Source organism: Tursiops truncatus (assembly GCF_011762595.2).
Source record: "Tursiops truncatus isolate mTurTru1 chromosome Y unlocalized genomic scaffold, mTurTru1.mat.Y SUPER_Y_unloc_1, whole genome shotgun sequence".
Lineage (NCBI taxonomy): Eukaryota > Metazoa > Chordata > Mammalia > Artiodactyla > Delphinidae > Tursiops > Tursiops truncatus.
Window position 1 is genome coordinate 2,454,663 of NW_022983136.1, and position 16,746 is coordinate 2,471,408.

Below are 16,746 nucleotides of genomic sequence, written 5' to 3' on the forward strand. Positions count from 1 at the left end.
CCAGTTTCAATGATTTGGACACCATATTATAGGCATTATCCACTGGAAAAATATTTTATCTTAGTCTTTAAAGTGTGATATATATATACTGGCCTGACCTTATTGCTGGAAATGCTTAAATACTAATGCATTTTAAAATCAGTAACTACAAATGTCACATGCCTGCACTTACTGTGCTGTCAGAGAAATATTTTAGAATATTTTGGCTAGTCAACAGCTTATTATTTCAATGGTCTTCATGGGTATAATTCATTGCATTTCAATTGCATGCACATTCAAAATTTCTTACAAAAGAAGAATGGTAACACAAAATATATAATCTTCCCTCAATGAATTGTGATGTTCAGCAGTTTCACAGAAAAAAGTGTTGAGTTTCAGAGGGAAACAAAACAGCAGCCGTTCAGAGGTGGGTGAACCGCTCATCCTCTGTCACAAAGGCATCATTAACGTGCCCTCCCTTCATGTCCAGGGGATCGCAGGGGATGCCGTTTTCAATTGTGATTGTGTTTTCCCATTTATCTTCAGTGTCTTACATTTCAGATGGTCCTTTGTTCTTCTCAAGTGCACATAAAAAGAATGATTGGGATCTAGGAAGAGAAAGGATGGTCTTCTGTACAAACATGGAGATAAGGAAAGGGGAGAGGAAACTTAGAATGATGGGGAAAATGGATGACATCGTGTGTTTTCAAATAAATTTCAAAGATCATAAAGAGTTGATGAGGTGAAAAGATGCTATCAAGATCAGCAGCCTGCATGGATATTATATATATGTGTGTGTGTGTGTGTGTGTGTGTGTATGTATATGAATGAATATATATATGAATGAATGTTTGTATACACACATATACATATATACATTCACACAAACAAACTGCATGAAGGAATGTGAGGAAAATATATGGTAAATTGGCAAGTTAAAAAATTTAGCTCTAGGAGAACAACTTCACAAAAATTGAATTTAAAAAAGTAATAAATTCCTCTCACAAGATTTGACAAATTAATGGTCTGCAAATATTAGGTAAAAATCAGGTTGAGATGAGATGCCAAGAAGCAAACTCACATTACTTTGTAGAAAGGATGTAACCATTGTAAACTGCAGGTATCATTCCTTGGCTCTACTCATTACAAAATAGTTGCATTCATTTGTTAAGTCAGGTTTTTGGAACTCAGAACACATTCTGCTAATTACAGCTCATAGCTAAAATCCCAGGTCATTCCAAAAAATTCTATTTAACAGGTAAATTTTTAAGTTGTTCATTCTCAGACCCTTTAAAGACCCTGCTACCCCAATCCAGGTGGTAACCAGATCCTTAATCTTTCCCTGGAGTGTGGAAAAATGTAGCCTTGAATTCAAACATTCTTCCTGTCTTTTGTGAAAGGCCAAGACACTGAGCCAATTGTGCTTGATATCATAGAGGTAGGGGGAGAAAAGAGATAGGCAATCAGAGGGCAGAAGAGTTTCCCTCAGGATTATCACAAGTTAGATGTTGGGACACCACGGAGGCATGATGTTAGGCATGAGGCTCCCAGACTTGTCAAAGATTCTCTTGTTCCAGAAATCTGTAGAAACTTCAAAGAGGCAGACCTGGGTGGATCACATGGCTGGGATGGTGGACATTGCTGTGGTGACCAGGATGGACTTCCACCGCTATGGAAGTCCCTTAGAAACTTAGTGAATTTCTAGTGGGTGAGGAGGTTGGTGAAGATGCCCCAAAGATGATCAAGGTAGAGGTCCCTATTAGTCCTACATGAGAGCTCATTTCAAAGTGCTTTAAAGAATATAGTGGAGGAAGGCAGAGAAAAGAAAGAGCTCTTGTTTACAAAAGAATGACAACCAATATAGAAGGTGCAACAGAAACAGAAAATCACCAAATAATAATAATTGATTCTGTTGAGGCTCCTCAATGGATACTAAAGCACTGAGTGGGAGATGACTAAGGAACAGCATACTCACAGGGTCTCAAGGTAACACCCCTACAAGCAATGTACTAATTATAAAGAGACATTTGATTTTTGTAAAGGGAGAAATTTGGTGAATATCACCAACGAGACAAACTGACAAGTGCCTCTAGACGTGATGCACCGAGAAGATATATTTTTTAAAAATAAAATTCTCTGTTCTATGTTCCTGCCCTACTCCATCACCAAACTTTTCTGACCTGAATCTCTCAGGAGGAACTAATCAGTCAACTCCAAATTAAAAGATATTTTGTAAAACAGCTGACAGCATAGAGTAGGCACTCAACTAATGTGCTTAGAATTGGATAGACAGACACATGAGTAGCTGGCTAGCTAGTTAGACAGATAAATGGATGGATGGATGATTGGACGGTAGTTGGGTGATGGAACAAACAACTGGATGGAAGAATGGATGGACTAATGCTGTAGGCAAAGTTACTCAGACAGCAGCCCAAGGTAGGTTTTGAATGAGATCTATCAGAAGAAAGAGGGAAGGAAGGGAGGAAGGGAATGTACACGTGATATTTCTTGTATTTATTGAATAGTTATTTTTTCAAATGGATGGAGGAAAATACTCATTTTCATACCTTAGGAATTAGAAGTACAGATTTTGCCAGGCTTCACCGATGGTTTATTAGATAATTTTAAATAGGTGGAGATTATAAAGAAAAGTAAAGTAGCATTTCAATACTATAGATCCCACTGTCATCACTTGAAAGTATTTTGCCATTGTGCATGCCATTGTCAAATGTCAAAATATATCACTACAGGCCCAACGCTGGGAGTGGAAGTCGGCGGATTGTAGTCCCAGTGACCTAGGTAAGGACAGGCTGCTGCGTTTTCCCTTCCTCAGGGTGAAGATACTGCACTGTCCATTCCAAGCATCAGCAGTCAACGATCAGTGCCAGTTGGAGTAGGCATACAATTTCTTGTGATGAGAAGGTCCTCCAGCCAGGTGAAATCACCTATCAGAGGACTAGAATTCTTTGGCCGCTCCTCCTGTAGACAGGGGTATCTCGTCACTTTCCACGTCGTCCAGAAAGCAAAGCCAACTGACATTCTATAACCATCGAACACATCACTTCCATTCATAGTATCCAACATTCATTCAATAACTATGTTTTGAGTGTCTACTATGTGTTGGAAGAGACACAGTTCTTGTCCTAAAGTGAAAAGAAAGAGCGCAGTAAAAAAAGAAAACTCCAAATTTCACTCATCCTCCCCTCCTTTTCATGGATTATAAAAGAGAGTGATGTTTCAGTAAGAATGACACCCTAGCGACAAATGTATATTTATAAATTATCATCAAACATGCCTAGCTCATGCAATTTCTCCCCAAGTCACTCCTCATTGGGCTTGGAGTGAATAATAATTCTCCACAGAAATAAACAGGTTTCTAACAGTCAAGTTTTACCCTGAAATTTGTGTATGTAACTATGAAAGTCATATTACAAAAATCCTTGTGGATGGAGCTTTCTGAAGTAGGTGGCAATGCAACAGCAGTCTTAGAAATGATGGTTGCCAGTGTTCATAAAAATGTTTTTACAGAGTTAGAAGAAGAATTGCAGAGAGCTGGACACTTGCAGATCATGGCAAGAAATCCTGCCTCCCCTTCCCCCACCAACCACAAAGGAAAAATAATCCACCAGGCATCACAAGGAATGGGGAAGAACGAAAAAGGAAGATGCAGATGGATGAGGACAAGTTTCTCTTCCTTAGAATAAGGATCTCTTAATCAAAAAGATTCTGAGCAAAATCGCTGTGGAAATTTATCAAAATGTGAGCCGTGTCCATGACAAATTAGGTACATATTATTCTTTTGTGACCTTAGACCTAGTTGTTCACAGTCTTGGCATTGCCAGGCTTCACAAACTGCAGTGTCAGTAACTTGCTGGCTGGCGGACATGATAAGAAGCTCGAAGGTTATCATCTAACAGTAATACAGCCCTTTGTCACATTTCATAGTGTGTCCTGTAATAAACTGAGTCACTGCCTGCACATTGCTGTAAGTATAATAAAACTTAACTATCTTTCTGGATCATTCTGATTTGATGTTCTGCTAAAAACATGAATTCTTTTTCCTGAAAAATAAAAATGAGTGTTAATGACTTTCCGCTGTTCCTGCATGTCAGGTGGTTCAGGAAGAGGATTAAACAAGCAAACAAACAAACAAAAAGCATGACTAAAACACCTGAAACTAGCTCTTAGAAGCCTTAGTGTGGCTATTTCTCATAAATCCACAGAGAAGATGGGCAAAAGAGGGGACCAAAAATGTACAGGCATACCTCAGAGATATAGCAGGTTTGGTTCAACTTCAATAAAGTGAGCAACACTACACTGTAGTCTATTAAATGTACAATAGCATTATGTCTAAAAAAATCACAGTACATACCTTAATTTATAAATATTTTAGAGATAAAAAATGCTAACCATCATCTGAGCCTTCAGTGAATTGTAACCTTTCTGTTAGTGGAGGGTCTTGCCTTGACGTCAACGGCTGCTGACTGATCAGGGTGGTGGCTGAAGGCTGGGTGGGTGTGGAAATTACTTAAAATTAGACAAAAGTGATGTTTGCTGCATCGACTGACTCCCTTTCATGAATGACTTCTCTGTATGTAACATGCAATGCTGTTTGATAGCATTTTACCCATAGGAGAACTTCTTTCAAAATTGGAGTCAATCCTCTCAAACCCTGCCGCTGCTGTATCAGCTAACTTTATGTCATATTTTAAATCGCTGGTTGTCATTTTGACCATCTTCACAGCATCTTCACTAGGAGTAGATTCCATCTCAAGAAACCACTTTTTTGGCTCATCCATAAGAAGCAACTCCTCATTTGTTAAGGTTTTGTCATGGGATTGCAATGATTCAGTCACATCTTTAGGCTCCACTTCTAGTTCTAGTTCTCTTGCTTTTTCCACCACATCCGCAGCTGCTTCCTCCACTTAAGCCTTGAACCCCTCAAAGTTATCCGTGATGATTGGAATCAACTTCTTCCAAACTCCTGTGAATGCTGATATTTGTATCCCTTCCTATGAATCATGAATGTTCTTAATGGCACCTAGAATGGTGAATCCTTTCCAGGTTTTTGACTGACTGCCCAGATCGACCACAGGAATCACTACCTATGGTAGCTGTAGCTTTATGAAGTGTATTTCTTAAACAATATGACTTGAAAGTCTAAATTACTCCTTGATCCATGGGCTGAGGAATGGATGTTGTATTAGCAGGCATGAAAACAAATTAATCTTGTTATACGTCTCCATCAGAGCTCTTGAGTGACTAGGTGCATTGTCAGTGGGCAGTAATATTTTATAAATTTATTTTGGCTCTGTTGGGTCTTCATTTCTGTGCGAGGGCTTTCTCTAGTTGCGGCGAGTGGGGTCCACTCTTCATGGCGGTGCATGGGCCTCTCACTGTCGCAGCCTCTCGTTGCAGAGCACAAGCTCCAGATGCGCAGGCTCAGTAGTTGTGGCTCACAGGCCTAGTTGTGGCTCACGGGCCACAACTAGTCTGCTGTGTAATACAGCCCTGCTGTGGGATCCTCCCAGACCAGTGCTCGAACCCATGTCCCCTGCATTGGCTGGCAGATTCTCAACCACTGCGCCACCAGGGAAGCCCCAGCAGTAAGGAATCTTTTTTTGAGCAGTAGGCCTCAACAGTGGGCTTAAAATGTCCAGTGAATCATGTTGTAAACAGATGTGCTGTCATCCAGGCTTTGTTATTCCATTTATAGAGTGCATGTAGAGTAGATTTAGCATAATTCCTAAGAGCCCTGGGATTTTCACAATGGTAAACGAGCACTGTCTTCAATTTTGAGTCACCAGCTGCATTAGCCGCTAACAAGAGAATCAGCCTGTGCTTTGAAGCTTTGAAGCCAGGCATTGACTTCTCCTCTCTAGCTATAGAAGTTCTAGGTGGCATCTTCTTCCAATAGAAGGCTGTTGGAAAAATGGTGCCGACAGATTTGCTCAACGCAGGGTTGCCACAAGCTTCAATTTGTAAAAAACACAGTATCTGCGAAGCACAATAAAGTGAAGCACACTAAAGTGAGGTCTGCCTGTATCGGGTGGCCCACGTATCTAGGGGGTGTTGAGGATCAGGGTTTGCTCAAGATAAAGCAGTGGCAGCTAGAAGCAGAAACAGTATTTTTGTCTCCCTTCAAACAAGATAGGGCTGAAAACCCAAGGCCCAAGAACAGACAAACAACAAAGGACAGACAAATATGATTTCAAAACAGGACAGAGTTAATTATTGGGGAACTGGGACTGTGGTCATAATCAGTATGGATGAATCCTGGGGAAATAGCAGCACTGCTGGAATGATTTTAGTGGGCGTTGCAGCACAGTGAGACTGGTGATGTGATGGCAAAAACAATAAGAATTAGTATCTATTACACGGCAGACTAAGTGCTTTGTACACATCATCTCACCTAATTCCTACTGCAGTACTATGTAGTTTTTATTATTATCCCTGTTTTTCAAATGCAGGAGCTGAGACTCAAATATGTAGAGCAACTTGTCTTTCAGAATGGGATGAAACTGGTGAAAGGAGTAGACCTAGAACTCTATTTCATCTCCCCAGGCTTCGCTCAAAACACATATTTGATTCCTTTTGAGTGTGTACATTTAAGAACAGCAAAGTAAAACAATTATTAGCTCTAACATTTATGATTTCATTTACATTTCTATTTTCAAGACAATTTATTCACTTAATTGAGACTGTAAGAATGTGAAGTTTCAGTATATGAAAATATAGGCTGAGCCCCAACCCCTCGTGTGAAAAAAATCATAGAAATCCAAATGCACTTCCCTTTACTATTGACCTTAGGTGAAGAGAAATATAAACAGAAATAAACCAAGTGAATTTACTAGTGACTCTGCTCAACTGCTAGCACTAGCTAGGGTTCAGTGTCCTGAGTCCTTGACCTGGCTTTGTTACAACTACAAGATTATCATCACCTTATAGGCAAGGACCACCCATGTTATCTATGTACGTCTCTTCCATGATACATTCTAGAGCTCCTATCACATAATGGATGGTCAATAAAGGAATAAGATATTTTTACCTCTCTGGGCCTTGGCTTCTGGAGAGATGGATACAGATCATTGTTTAAGATTCCTTCCTAAGAAAATAACATTATCACAGTCTATTTATATGCAGGAGTCATGAATCAATTCTACTATATACATACAAGTCTGAAATTGTGCTCTCTGTGACTCTTCTGTTATAGCACAACGTGCCAGGTTACATAGAATTAGCACTTTGTAACTGCTTTTTGATGATGATGTTTCTTTACATTGATACAGCACTCCCCAGTGTATGAAGCACTTGTGTGTATTCTCCAATTTTGTCTTCCCATCATCGTAACTATTTAAGAAAATATTATCCTCATTTTCCATATATGACCTTGACTGGATCAAGGTCATTCAGCTAAAAAATGCCAGGGCATGAGACTGGAACCCCGAACTAGGAGTACTGATCCAGTGCTCTTTCAACTAAAACACACATCACATCATCACCATCATCACCATTACTATAAAGCTGACCAGAGAGCTAAAATATCCACTTCCAGGCTGGGGCTAGACACAGATCTAGTACAGACATCACTGTCAAGTATATGCAGTTAATCTTGGTTGTCTTCCCACATACCCAACTCCCTAGCTGTTCCCCAAAAGAAAAAAAAAATCACTTTTCCAACTTTTTTCCTTCAACAAATCTCTCAATTCTTCTAACTGCTGTTCTCAACTAGATGGTAATAGAGAAGCAACCTCCTCGAATTATTTCACGAAGAGGCGGCAGTTGTAATGGCGAGTTGAAACTGGCTGGTACAGGCTTGCTGGAGGTGACTCAAACATTCAGAAACTTCAGACTGGATAGGAAGTCAGCAAATGCTACAAATCAGGGTATCTTTTTCTTTTTTTAGAGAGCTGATTAGTCAGTCCACCACTATTATAGTAAACAGCAGGCCTAATAAGATCACTTGCCTTTTAAAATAGGTGTTCGTTAACTAATAAAATCTCAAGCAATAAGCCACTGAACTGGAAAATTTTCTGCAGTATGGTGGCAATATCTGGATGGAAAAGAGATCTTTTTCCAGCATCCCTTAATCACAGAAATGGGTTAAGCTCATCTTGCATAATAATAATTACCGTTTATTTAGTACATACTATAACCTAGGTACTTTATACACATTTTCTCACCCAATCCTCATGGAAGTCCTGTGAGACATTATCTCCCCATAACAGATGGAGAAACAGACCCACAGAAACTACATGACGCAACCAAGGTCACTCAGCTAAAGGGTATAACTAGTATTTGAGTTCACCTAGTTTGGGCCACCAGTGACTGCATACTTTCCACCCAGCGGTTCTGAACAGTCAGTGGAATGCTGTTATTGACACAGCTACCAGAATAGTTAAAGCTTTACTTGAGAAATTTCTTCAGTAGTAAGTATAAAGATGCACATGTCTTAGAGGACACTGGCACTCTTCTCTGCAGAAGCAGAATGGTGATTCAGATGACCCTGTGGTCCCTCCTCGTCTTCTAGGTTTAAGATTTTGTACTACACAAACTATGTTCATTATTATCTAATGTATGAATTGGATTCTTGAACAAATCTTTGTCTTCCTCACCACTAAAGACTTTCAGGGGCAACTCCCATTTTTTTCCACAATTAGAAAACACTTTCATCACAATGATCAGGGCTCTCCCCACTTCGAACTGCACCCTCTCCCCACCTTTGAAGCAATACTTTGCCCAAGAAAAACCCACCAAATTTTTTCCGTATCAAATGGAAAACCCAACAAATCAATTTCTCTTCAGAAGATTGTCATAACTGTCCTGAGTCTATTTGCTAGTTATTGATGCTCTCCAGGTTGACACAGGAGAATTGTCCATCTGTTTCCTGGTTTGAACATGAACTAAATTTGTGAAGGCAAGGTTGTGACAACAGCCTCCCTTCTCCCGAGCAACAGATTATGATGCTACACACTCAGTTATTATACTACTGCAGAATCTGCTCAGAAGGAAGAGATAGCTGATCCCAGACTAACGAACGAGCTGAAAGAACAGCAACTGGCAGGATAATAAAATAACAGTAACAGCTAACAGCAGTAGTGCCAGGCACTACTTCAAGAACTCTATTAACACTTTTGATCTCAGCAAATTAATTCTTTCTAACATACCTCACTGTCACTTGAGCAAAGTTATCTATGCACAGACAGTAAAGAAAAATTTAACCAACTTGACTCTAGCACCACAACCTTATCTTCTTGAGCTTGGTTTCCCTGACTCATTGCCGGTATTTCCTGATATCCACACAGTTCATGGATTACATACAAGAGCAGAGTCTAGGCAATAAATACTTGGAATCCAAGCAGTCTATCTCCAGAGCCCATTCTTCTACCTCCTTCACCATAGTGTACTAGTGAGGAAATTGGGAACGAAGGAGATGGTGTAAATTCACAAAGGTTACAATTGTTGGAAACCATAGAATCATAGCATTTCAGGATTAAAATAAAACTTAAAACTATTAAACATAGTTATTCAAGTACTGCAAGAGAATATTTCTTAATATTCTGAAAAACAAAATAAAACAGATTAATAATTTATACCAAGCCTCTCAGCATTATGTGTCATGCCAAGAGCAAGAAAAGCAAGCAAGTACAACTTGATCTTAATCTTTGAGCTTAATTTGGGCACTACACGTAAATCACATTTATTCCATAGCATTTCACTTACCATTTGTGAAAAAAATTATAAAGCCCCAAATTAAAATGATTACCTTCTGCTAATAACCAGGGTGAACCATATGGAAAGTAGAAAGTCTCAGGAAAAACATTTCGTCAAACACACACTTGGCCAAACACAACCTGCATGTCCCGTGTGGGCACCAACACTTTTGAAAACCAATGTGTGTGCCTGTGATTCCCACTTACCAAAATTCCTCTTCCTTGGTATCAGAAGGGAAGGTTTAGGCACATCAGAGTGTCTACAGAAGAGTTGAGGACTCTCTCCACTGCCCCTCTGGATCAGAGGTGCTTGTAAACAAAATTATTTTCTCCTTTCATTGTGCTAAGAAATCTTGTCTCCTCTCTACCTAAATAACTCTCCCACTGGTCTGAAACTCTCTAATACCAATAATTTATAGACATCAAAGTTTGCATGTGCCCCAGAATCCAGCTAAATGAACTCCAGGAGTGGGAATCTAAATGTAAGTACTTAAATTGCAAGCTGTGAAACTAGGTGAATTAGAATAGCCTAGATATTCATTAAAACATATTTTCTTCAATTGTACATCAACAAACTTCAATTAAAAGAATGCATCTCCTTCAGAGAATAAACTTTAGTGGGTCTGTGGTAGGGCAAAGGAACCTATATTTTAAACAAGTGTTCCAGGCAATTTTGATGCAGGAAGTTGATTCAAAGGCCACTGTGAAGAACACGGGTCTATATAAAATCATAGGCACTAGAGGGAGAGCATCCATCAAAGGGAGGGAATATAAAACACTGCAAAAGTGTGTAGAACAAGATGGCAGCTGCAGGCACTGGAAGAGGCAGGCCAAGGTGAGGAGGCATGAAAAGGACTACGGAAGTACTAGTCTTTGGAGGTGGATGACTAGCAAAGATTAACTCTGCCTACCCAAAAAGTCTGCTTAGCTCTGTATATCCAGCTTACAAAATCATAACCCAGATATTAAAACCAACTCTAGATATAAAATATTCACATGGTATAGAATAGAAAGAAAGATAGTAATGGAAGGACTCATAGTTAACCTAGGGACACAGACTCCAAAAAGTCTCCAAAAACATAAGTGATATTTTGAAAAATCACCAATTTTTTCAATTTCAGATATAACACATTTTCTTCAGCTAGGGGAAAATCCTCTCCTTGTTTTTCCAAGTCATGAGTAAACAAGAAAATGTTCTTTAAATCACTCCCTTTAAATATCTTACCTTCTATGTTGCCGGATTCCTGACAAAATCAATAGCATGGTTGCCACTATGATGATGCAAAACATCACACCAAATATAATAATCCAGACGGGCACAGATGGGCCAGTAGGTGGTGCAAGAGTGGAAGGAATTCTTAAAAATTCCAGAGTCTGGTCATTCAAAAAGAAGGCATTGTTGATCCGGTTCCTAATCATTCTAAAATACAATGATGATTAAAAACAAATGAAACAAGACAGAAGAAACATTAGAAACAGAAGGTATAACCCTATCTCCCCATGATTATAACTATCCATGATTATAACTATCTCTATAAACAGAGCATCCCCCTAGCAGGAGACTTCAGGTTGAACAGACAGTGTGATGAGGACCATCATGCTGTGGTTTTCTGTCTATAAGTGGCAGTGCTTGTTGCCAGAAAGATGCTTCTCTATGTACTACTGCCCTCCACTGTTGATAATGTCCTAGAAGTAACTGGAAGTCTTGAGCTTTGAGCTCTGCCCACCATGTTTTATTTCCTGAGAGGCAGCATCTAGATTAAAATGACAGAACTCTATTTAAGGTGCCTTACAAAAATACCAACAGCCTGAAAAGATAAAATAATATGCAAAAAGTGGGTGATAAATATGAGAAGAAAAAACAAAACCAGCAGGAGAAAAGAGAGCACGAAGCCAGGAGCAGCTGCAAATCCATCAATTTGATCTTTTTTTTTTTTTTTCATTCAATTCAACAAACATTTGCTGGAAACTTACTAAGTACCAGATCCTGTGCTAGGTACTGGAGATACAAAATGAAATAAAAATACCCAAGAAGCTTACAGTCTAGAAGAGTGGCCCATCAGTCCCTCCACAATCACAGTGCAATCACAGTGCAAGGGGTAAATATGGGCACAGTGGGAGCACAGCAGAGGGGTAAGTACACAATAGTAAAATGTCAGAGCTGCTTTCCTAAGAAGGCAACTTTTGAGCTGTGCTTTGAGGGACAAGTAGGAGTTCTTTAGACCAAAGTGTGCAGTGAGCATAGGAATTGGAGACATGGTATGTAGTATGATTTGTTGCATCAGCTGCAAGTAGTTCCATATGACTAAAGTAAATGGTGCTTTAGGAGTCCGAAAGTCTAGAAAAATATGAAGGTAAATGCATTACTTTTCCCAGGGAAAATCTGTATTTTTGGTGGTAGTGGCACTTGGGAGGGGGAGGGGTTGGTGGCAGTTAGGGAGGGGTTGGTAGCAAAAACTTATTTGACTGAAACTATATTTCTAACTGGAATTTGCAAATTAGATGAGGAGATTTCTTGGACATACTGTGTGGCCTTTACTGAATTCACACTAGGCAAGCTGACTTCAACAACCTCTAGAGCAGCACTGAAACCAGAATATAATGTGAACCTTACGTGTGATGTCACATTTTCTAGGAGCTGCGTTTAAAAAAAAAAGTAAATAGTAACAGGGAAAATTAATTTTAATAACATATATTTTGGGACTTCCCCGGTGATCCAGTGGTTACGACTCTGAGCTTCCAATGTAGGGGACCCAGTTTCGATCCCTGGTCAGGGCACTGGATCCCACATGCCGCAACTAAAGATCCCACATGCTGCAACTAAAGCTCCCCTGTGCCACAACTAAGACCCAGTACAGCCAAATAAATAAATACTTAAAAAATATATATATATTTTGCCCACTATATCCAAGAAAATATAATTTCAACATGTAATATCAATTTTAAGTTGGTTCACATTTTATTTTGTGCTAAGTCGTTGAAATTTGGTGTGTACTTTACACTTAGAGCATATCTAATCTTGGACTAACTACATTTCAAGTGCTTGAGAGCCACATGTGGCTGGTGACTACTGATCCTGAACCTGAGAGTAAAAGCTGGAGAATCTCTGCAGACCAGCACCGGGGTATCAGGAAAGACCTCCTTTAGCAAATGAAATCCTATGGGGAGGCCTGATTATTCATAAATGGGAAGGAGAATCCCAGCCAGGGAATCTGCAGCAGGGGATAATTTCCATGCAATTTTAATCAAACTACGGAATGTCTTCTTTTTTCGTAACCTAATATTGCTAACACAGTAACACAAACCTTCCCACAAAATAACAAACCCCACTACCAAGGTATAACAGAGTAAAGTGAAAAGTTGCTCTGCATTCTCATTCTGTCTACCTGGTTGGTTAGCACTCAGGCTGATAAGAGGTTCTAGTTTAGTACAAACTATATCTCCACCTACCACTGAAATCCCCAAGAGGCGTCAATCACCATGGATATCTTCTAGCCAAGATTGGCCTTGAATAAGGCCAGGCCCTCAAAACAGATCAAAAGCAGACATCTTAGAACTGGTCTGTCATCCCCTCACCTAATTCCATAGGTGTGGATACTCTAGCAGACCGGGAGGAAAAAAAAAAAAAATCACTGCATGTGCTGGCGGCATGCCTGCGTTCAAGTTGTCACTCTTTATTTTTCTAGGTGACCTGAGCAAATCAGTTAATCTCCTTGAGCCTCAATTTCCTCATTTATAAAGCAGGGATAATAATAACAGCTCACAAATGATTGGTGCTGATACTAAATGCCACAGATGCATCAGAACATGCCTTGTGAACCAGAAAATATTATGCAAGCATTAGGCGGAACTAGCATTATTTTGCCCAACCACATAGGCTCTTCAGCCTTGAAATTCCTACTACCTGCCTTCTAGGTACCATCTCCTTTCTTTTCACTCTATCCTTCCCTCTTGGTACTGTTTCCTTTATTTTCATACAATCCTGATGAGCCCTATCCATTCCCGGACATAAATTCCCATTCTATTGGCCATTCTCACCCCCTCAATAGCCCTTCCTACTAGGGCCTTTGAAACAGACATTGTGTTGTGAACATATTCATCTAGATTTTCGACCTTCACCGTAAACACTCACTCCTCCTCCTCACATTAACTGAAGCCTGCTTTAACCACAGTGCCTTCATTTTCCTTGTAGCCCTCCCTCATCACAGGGCTTGAATAAAAATCCCTTTTCTCATGAAATACAATATTCCTAATTCTTACTCCCTAAGTAGTGGCTTTTAGCAGTATTCTTACTGGCAAAAGCACAGAAACAATTTAGCTCAAACCTTGTTAGGGCTTCCCTGGTGGCGCAGTGGTTAAGAATCTGCCTGCCAATGCAGGGGACACGGGTTCAAGCCCTGGTCTGGGAAGATCCCACATGTCGCGGAGCAACTAAGTCCGTGTGCCACAGCTACTGAGCCTGCGCTCTACAGCCCGCGAGCCACAACTACTGAAGCCTGTGCGCCTACAGCCCGTGCTCCCCAACAAGAGAAGCCACCGCAATGAGAAGCCCACGCACCGCAACAAAGAGCAGCCCCCGCTCGCCGCAACTAGAGAAAGCCTGCGCACAGCAACGAAGACCCAACGCAGCCAAAATAAATTTGTTTATTTATTAAAAAAACAAAACAAAGAAACCCTTGTTAAATCATTCCCCATGGGTATAGAGCCTCAATGCCTTTGCTTCAGCAAGGGAAACAGATGATTATTCACACAAAAACATTTGGCATTTGATTATACACTCATTATCTTAAACACTGATATTTTACAAAGAGCAGATGAGTTCTTTCACTAGATATTTCTCTTTGGTAACGAGAAAAAATATGCATTTCAGTAACTTGTAAATAAATCCTTTGTAAGAAGAGTGAACTTTGTTTCATTCTTTTTCAGGAAATAGTTTAATTTGTGAACTCATTCTTCCAATACACCTTTGCCCAACACCAATCATGTGTGGGATATGAAGTTTTGACACACATAAAGTGCATATTAATTGAAATAAAAACAAACTGCTTCCTCTGCTTCTGGGCAGAAAAGAATACATTTCACTTCTGAAAGTTTGTTATAATCCCAAGGAGAGGAGATGGGGAACTGTCAGGAAAAAATGGGTAAAACTTCAAATGGGCAAAAAATATGACTGAGAGTCCTGCAAATCTACCTTTCTGGACAGTTTCCACCTTTTATTGTTTTTGAGTTATTTTGCATATGTGTAAGTTGGAGAAAACTGATACAATGTAAATGATTCTTGTCCACAGAAAATCAAGGTGAATTGTGTCTGGTGGAGCACCGTCAATGGATAGACTGGTGTATCTTTTAATAAATAAACATGACCATTCTTCAATTCCTGCATTTGCATGCTGCCTTGAAGTCTCCTTTAAACTGGTTTTAACATCTTACTAGTTCCCTCATTAACTAATAAGATAATAAAATCTTTGATAGATTTCATTTTTAATTTGTATGAAAGTCATGCTTTTACCTTTTTTTCAAAAAATTATCTTTTAAAGGTAAAGACTTTCACTTTGCTGTACAGCAGAAACTAACACAACATTGTAAAGCAACTATACTCCCCTAAAAAAAACCCCAAAAAACACATAAGCATTTGGGCTCGAGAAGGCACATGATGAACCATCACACAATAGTGCCGTATAAGGTGTTCTCGCCAAAAGAAGACAGTACTAAACCTTCTTAGCTAATGTATAAACCAGGGCTTCTCAGCCACAGCACAATGGATATTTGGGGTTGAATAGTTCTTTGTTGTGAAGTGCTATCCTGAGCACAGGAGGATGTTAACTGGCGTCCCTAACTTCTGCCTACTCCGTCACCAGCACTGTACAACAACGTCTCCAGACATTGCCTAATGTTTCCTGGAGGCAAAACTGCCCCTGGATGAGAACCACTGATCTATACTAATCTCTATTCCAAGATAACAAAATGAAACCTTTGGCATCTTAATAAATAAATCACTTGGAACCAGAGAGAGAAGTCTTCAAAATCTATGAAAACAGCTGAATTAATCAATAACTTGATTCACCAGTGGAAGGCATATTTAGCGGTGATTACCTTATGGCTGGCTGTACCTCAACAGCAGGAAGGGTGTGATTCCTTGAAGGACTGGTAACCACAAACCAGAATGACACCCACTGGGTTACACTGCAAAGTAGGACGTGGGAAATTCTGCAGATGATGAGAAGAAAAAAAGTACATTATGAGTGAATAATACCAAATTGCATTAGACATTCCACTCTGGTGTTATTACCATCTTAAGAGGTGAAGAAATGTCCTACTAAGAAGAAAATAATATAGGACATTTCCTTTATTTCAAAATCATAGACTTGGGGATCATTCCTAAAACAAGGAATCTACCAAAAAAGAAACAAAGGGAATGGCTCAGTAGAGGGCATTGGGTATCTCATTCTTCATCACCTGTTAGCTGACAGCATCCCTGTTTCTTCAACTCTTGGCCTCTCTCTCTGACACAAAATGCTTTTGTGTTTCCTCATCAGGATCTTCTCAGTGTCCTCTTCATTCAGCCTTCCACCTCTCAGAACCAGACAAATCTGTTGATCGAGGACTTGCTTCCTCTGTTGGCCACTGTTTCCACCCCTCTCCTACTCCAGTAACAGGGGTTGGCCCAACAACAGACCTCCAGACTGAAGTGCTGTAACATTTACCAGCAGGCTTTGGACACTGTTTTTGCGGGTACCTGCTCCCAACTATAAGTTGGAAATGGGCCTCACTCTAGTCTGTATACCTGGATCACCAGTAGAAGTGACAAGAAAGAAATGGCAATAGTGTTCAGTTAGACAGTCTATATATGAATGTATGAAATGTATGAACGTAGAAAAATAAGAGAAGAACCTAAAACAAACCAACGTTGTCGGAGCTAAAACATAAATCCTGAACGGCTTTCACCATATCCTTATAAGCAAAATTGCAAAAACTGACATTAGCAACCATTCTAGAAGAAACACACAGCCTCTGTAAAAATACAAGTAAATTCGCTCTTTTTCCTTAAAAGAGC

At 39.7% G+C, this 16,746-nt stretch overlaps 1 pseudogene; it reads right to left on the reverse strand.

The window, feature by feature from the left end:
* Positions 1-400: 400 nt before the first annotated feature.
* Positions 401-16,529, reverse strand: LOC117310614 (collectrin-like; annotated as a pseudogene).
* Between the last annotated feature and the right edge of the window lie 217 nt (positions 16,530-16,746).